The sequence below is a fragment of the Oncorhynchus mykiss genome, chromosome 29 (assembly GCF_057628025.1).
Source record: "Oncorhynchus mykiss isolate SJ-2025 chromosome 29, ASM5762802v1, whole genome shotgun sequence".
NCBI classification, from domain to species: Eukaryota; Metazoa; Chordata; class Actinopteri; order Salmoniformes; family Salmonidae; genus Oncorhynchus; species Oncorhynchus mykiss.
The window spans coordinates 29401964-29408237 of NC_143050.1; the positions used below are offsets into that span (position 1 = coordinate 29401964).

General features: G+C 42.5%; 1 long non-coding RNA gene across 1 annotated transcript; it reads right to left on the reverse strand.

Moving 5' to 3' along the window:
- Positions 1-680: 680 nt before the first annotated feature.
- Positions 681-4229, reverse strand: LOC149970413 (uncharacterized). Its single transcript, XR_016493325.1, has 2 exons — positions 4165-4229; positions 681-3404 (listed from the first exon to the last, which is right to left on the reverse strand). It is a non-coding gene; the product is annotated as an uncharacterized LOC149970413 (long non-coding RNA).
- Between the last annotated feature and the right edge of the window lie 2045 nt (positions 4230-6274).

The following is a 6274-nucleotide window of genomic DNA, read 5'->3' on the forward strand; positions in this document are numbered from 1 at the left end:
ATGATTGATGAAGGTCCTATGATGCTTGACCTGAATTATACAACGCTATACTATGTTTTTAGCAATCGTGTTTCAATCTTTCCTGTATAAAAGTAGAGCAGGCCCTATCACTGTAGATGTAGACATGATGGTCTCCAGTATGATCTCAATTGAATAATCGATTTGCACATAGGTCAAAAAGCCTTATTTTTTCTAGTTGAGAAGTCTTGATTAAAGAAGTGCATATGACAGCGATTCAATGTGACCTCTGACCTTTGATCTATCGATCATTCATTGGCATCGTTGCTTGGCAGCTTACTTCCTCGAATCTCCACTGATCAATTCTCTGAGTTATTGGCCCGGCCAAAAGCCCATCCACAATCCAATCCTCTTCTTAATTATGTTTTAACTACACCGTTTTGACTGCCTTACATTAAATCACAGTTCAATTAACCCACTGCAATTTGATTAGTTCATTCACATTTAATCAGAGAATTGATTCAATTCCATTACAGAGTGCTGAAAATGAGAATGTACAGTTGAAGTCGGAAGTTTACATACACCTTAGCCAACTACATTTAAACTCAGTTTTTCACAATTCCTGACATTTAATCAGAGTAAAAATTCCTTGTCTTTGGTCAGTTAGGATCATCACTTTATTTTACGAATGTGAAATGCCAGAATAATAGTAAAGAGAATGATTTACTTCAGCTTTTATTTCTTTCATCACATTCCCAGTGGGTCAGAAGTTTACATACACTCAATTAGTATTTGGTAGCATTGCCTTTAAATTGTTTAACTTGGGTCAAACGTTTCGGGTAGCCTTCCACAAGCTTCCCACAATAAATTTGGGGTATTTTGGCCCAGCAGAGCTGGTGTAACTGTGTCAGGTTTGTAGGCCTCCTTGCTCGCACATGCTTTTTCAGTTCTGCCCACACATTTTCTATAGGATTGAGGTCAGGGCTTTGTGATGAACACTCCAATACCTTGACTTTGTTGTCCTTAAGCCATTTTGCCACAACTTTGGAAGTATTCTTGGGGCCATTGTCCATTTGGAAGACCCATTTGCGACCAAGCTTTAACTTCCTGACTGATGTCTTGAGATGTTGCTTTAATATATCCACATACATTTTCTTCCTCATGATGTCATCTGTTTTGTGAAGTGCACCAGTACCTCCTGCAGCAAAGCACCCCAACAACATGATGCTGCCACCCCCGTGCTTCACGGTTGGGATGGTATTCATCGGCTTGCAAGCCTCCCCCTTTTTCTTCCTAACATAACAGTTCTATTTTTGTTTCATCAGACCAGAGGACATTTCTCCAAAAAGTATGATCTTTGTCTCCATGTGCAGTTGCAAACCGTAGTCTGGCTTTTTTATGGCGGTTTTGGCTTCTTCCTTGCTGAGCGGCCTTTCAGGTTATGTCAATATAGGACTCGTTTTACTGTGGATATAGATACTTTTGTACTTGTTTCCTCCAGCATCTTCACAAGGTCCGTTGTTGTTGTTCTGGGATTGATTTGCACTATTCGCACCAAAGTACGTTAATCTTGTGGAGGTCTACAATTGTGGAGGTCCCCACTTCAGCATAAAACGGTCTACACGTACTGTACATAGCAGAGCCCAGCATAGTACAGCAAGGCCGTGGCCTGCCCTTGATGCTCAGAAATAAGTGGAGGTGGTGAAATGCTAATCAAATTTAAGAAAGCAATTTGGGAAGTCCTATCCCCTCATCCCCTTATCTCCATACTGTAGCTCTGTATGTGTGACGTGTTATCAGACCCATGGGGGGCGGAAAGGAACTGTACAATGTCAGTGAAAGGAGGGGAACCTGGGTGGTTTGCACACAATGAACGCCTGCAGGAAGTTACAGAGGTCAGGACTCCAGTGAGCCGATAAGGGAGAAAACTCATGAATTAAAGAGTGAAGAGGAAATATGACATTTTCTTTTCCTTTCTGTCTATTGGGATTACTTGGTTGCCAGCGAAATTACTTGGAGAGAGGCTGCCTGATAATGGACTAGCCAGGAACGCAATTCACTCCAGTAGTTTCTCTCTCAGCAGAGTAAGGGCAGAATGGGCAACACTTTTAGAGTGCCAGGTGGGTTATGTATGGCAGTGGAGGCTACATTATCATAATAGATCATTAGTATTTACCGTTTAATATGCCTTTTCCCATATCTGTAATGAAATTACATCAGTAGTGTTTGCCTTGCCCCTAGCGTCCTCTTTCAGTAAACTCTATATTTGGCAACCCTGCATGACATCCATGCTGTTCTGCATTTGTATGTGTTATAAGTCTTTGGTTAAACATGTTCCACAAAGGTTCATTCCAAGTGAACGTTGTTTTAAAAATTGTTCCTAGTTTACCCTTGGGAAAAACTCAGTGAAACGCGACCTCTTATTTTGAGAGAAAATTAGATCTTTGCTCCTATCTGTTCCTCCTCTGGAGAAGCGAGTGATTGATACCAGAGCTCTAATGGCAGGGCGTGGGGCAGCGATAGACAAGGCAATATGTCTTCTTTCTCTAATGATTGTTTTAACTGAGTGCTGTAATGGGGTTGGGTGCCACGGTTAGTGATTTACGGGGCCTCTGCCCATCGCCGGGGCATAGAGGGGCTAGAGGCTACAGAGGGGCACAGAGGCTGGACGTCCCTCTCCCATCACCCACAAACAGAGTATTACTGGTATTACTGTCCAGTGTCCACCACAACTCAGTGAAGTGTGGCCTAGTGATTGAGGCAACAGGGGATGAGTGGCCTGAATTCTCACTTAACCTTTCAGAGAGTGGAACTGTGGAGGTGTATACACATGCATGATGCTTAAGCATTCATAAATAGTCAAAAGTTTGCTGCACAGAAAAACAGTTAATATGTTTTACGATATAGCATCACCTAAGGTACTATTCAAAATTGCATCGCATCAGCCAAGGAAAAAGCTTAAATTGAGTTTTGTCAGACAATTTAACCAATACATAAATAACATTCACTTTCAACTTGACCAAAAGGTCACCTTGGTCTCTATGCAGTCTTTTGATGGGCAAGCAAAGCGTGACAGCCCCTGGGGGAGAGTGTGGGTAAACACCCTCTCTAATGGGGTCCTAATCGGAGGAGGCAATCTGCACATAGCTGCCCCTGGCTGTGCCGGTCGGGCCGGGAAGACGGAGGTGACAGTGTGGCGGTTATTATTAGTGCTATCATTGATCAGACAGCCGAAGCGGCGGGGATGGAGCGGGATGATGGATCTCATGGCTCCAGCCAAGCCACGGCAGCTGTCAGGGCCAAGGGGGGGAGGGGGTGATGGTCCAGAGATGGGAGTGAAGACATCCAACAGCTGTAGGAGATGTCTTGGCAATATTACTGTGTCTCTGTGTTTGCTGTTGTGGGAGAAAGGCCTGTTGTGGTGGGTTGACTCCAAGTTTGGGCATCTGAAAAATAGAAAGACTATCCATTAAGTCTGATATAAGCTGTGGTTTTGTCGAGTCACTTTTTGACCCCTGCAAGTTTTTCCTCTCTCTGAGTCTGAGGATAGGATGTGCTGAGAGCTGCACTCCCACAGTGACTATCAGCCAGCTTGTGCTGATCCAGCCTCTTCTCTTCCTCACAGCTCTTTAGAATACAGGGTAGACAAGAGGAATTAAGGCTTGAAAAAAAGGCTTGATGACTGTCTGTCTGTTATTAGCAGCACTGTGTTCGCCTATCGCTTCAGTCCTGTCTCTCACTCCCAGAGTCACGTCAATGTCACCCTCTAACAAGTAAAAAGGAACAAAGAGGGATGCGTCCCAAATGGCATGCTAATCTTATTGGGCTCTGGAAAAAAGTTGTGAACTAAATATCAAATATGGTGCCATTTGAGGCGCACATAGAGTCTCTGACAATGGTGGGAGGGCTCCAAACACTGCAGAGTGGACTGCAGAGCCAATTGTATTTCATTGAACAAGAGCCTTCATGGTAAGCAACATGTATTCAGCTGCTTTCATTCAATTTTCTATTCAACCTGTTTTCAGAGACTTAGTCAACAACAGTGTCGTGAGCAACTGCACAGGATATTTTTTTTCTCACAGAGTGGGCTATTCAAGCTCACTGTAAAACTTAATGGAGCTCAGTCAGAACATATGATGTTGTCAAGGGAGATGCAACAATGGGTTGTTTTGGTCCAGCCTGATGAATCCGGTTCATTTTACTCACAGGCCTATGTGTTCATTTTCCATTTCGTGGAGTTTGTCGATGTCTGTCTCAGTACCTTGGGAGAAAAAAATATGAAAACATTGGTATTGCATGAGAATAGGAAACCAAAAACCTGAAATGCATACACTGCAAAATCAATGGTATACCTTGTCTACAGCAGCTTTATCAATTTTCATCAAAGTCAATGCTTTAACAGTTTTTAACTCTGAACAACTTAAAATGTCAACTGAGCTTTTCATGACCTCAGAGATTTCTACTGTTAGGTTCTAAACAAACAGAGTAAACACTCAAACGGATGACTAGGAAAAGCTCAAACCAAGTTTATTCACCCACTAGGTCATACAGCTGCAAATACAAAGACATGTTTACACAAGCACATATATTTATACCCTCCTACTAGGCGGAGTCAACTCCTTTCACATCTAGACAGCCAATACATCTCTGTTGCTAGTCAAGAACTTAATTGGTTCCTCTCATTGGTGTAGTCATGGCCCTGCCTCCTGCTAGAACCTTCGTGGGCATGTAAGTATATGTGTGTAATAGGACTGTTCCTTCTCACTTCATCTGACCTGATCTCGGGCTGAATTCCTCACTCCTCCCTACTCCATGGATGTCCTACTTTATCAGTGACTGAAACCAGACTGTTTCCCTTTATTCTCCCTCCATAGGATCCATGAGATTAAACAATAATATGCTTGACCGAATGTAAACTTCCTGCCTCCCCCCATTGTCTCACTCAATAACTTTCCATACACCTAGTTCTTATCCACCCTTCATTGACACCAACATATACATTCATTATACATGTAAAGTAATCAATACGTTTTAGTATGGCTACATGAATAAGTATAATTCAAGCTAGAATCCAACAGTCCTTCCTATTTTGCATTGTAATTGTAACTCCATACTGTTTAACATATAAACTTTGAAATTACTTATAAATGGACAGAAAAAGAAAGCATGATTAATATCTCAGTTGATTTTTTTTTTAATTGAAAAGAACAAGAAAACACAAAATATGACAAGTATTAGTAATGTGTTAAGTATACATAATCATGTATGGCAAAAATCAAAGTTTGATAACATGGCAATTCCCACTCTCCCTTAGCCTGACTGTATACTTTTGGGATACTGTTGTGCTGGGGTCCACATAAATTGAGGCTATAAAACACCTCCTCATGCTTATTAGCTCTATCACCCGTATGGAAACATTCTGTCTTATACACAGACCCCCTATGTACTTTGCCTCCGATCATTCCATCTAACCCATAACACGTAAATCACTACTGCTAGGCCACTGATATAGTTAGAAACATACTAAAACGTGTTCAAGTCAATTAGTCAGTTTCAAACACTACCAATCTATAAACAATTAAAAATCAAATCAAATCAAATGTTATTGGTCGTGTACACAGATTTGCTGGTGTTATAACAGGTGCTGCAAAATTATTATGTTTCTATCTCCAACAGTGAGGTAGAATGTCTTGCAAATACAATAGAATACAAAGTAAAAGGCCTGGTGATAGATGCTGTTTCTCAGTGTCTCGGTCCCGGCTCTGATGCACCTTTACCGTCTCTGTCTGCTAGATGGTAGCAGAGTGAACAGACCGTGGCACGAGTAACTGAGGTCCTTAATGATCTTTTTGACCTTCCTTTTACAAGTGCTGTAAATGTCCTGGAGGGCAGGCAGCGGTGATGGGCTGGGCTGACCACACCACGCTCTAGAGCAGGGGTGGGCAACTCCAGTCCTCGAGGGCCTGATTGGTGTCACACTTTTTCTCAATCCCTAGCAAACACAGCTGATTAATCAAATTGCATTATAAACTGAATATTTTGATTAGGTGTGCTTGCTGGGGCAAAACTGTGACACCAATCAGGCCCTTGAGGACTGGAATTGCTCACCCCTGCTTTGTAGAGCCATGCGGTTGAAGCCAGTGCAGTTGCCGTACCAGGCAGCGATGCAGCCCAACAGAATGCTCTCAATGGTGCACCTGTAGAAGTTTGTGAGGGTTTTAGGGGCCATGTCAAATTTCTTCAGCCTCCTGAGTTGAAGAGGTGCTGTTGTGCTTTCTTCACCACGGTATCCGTGTGGTAGTACCATTTCAGGTCC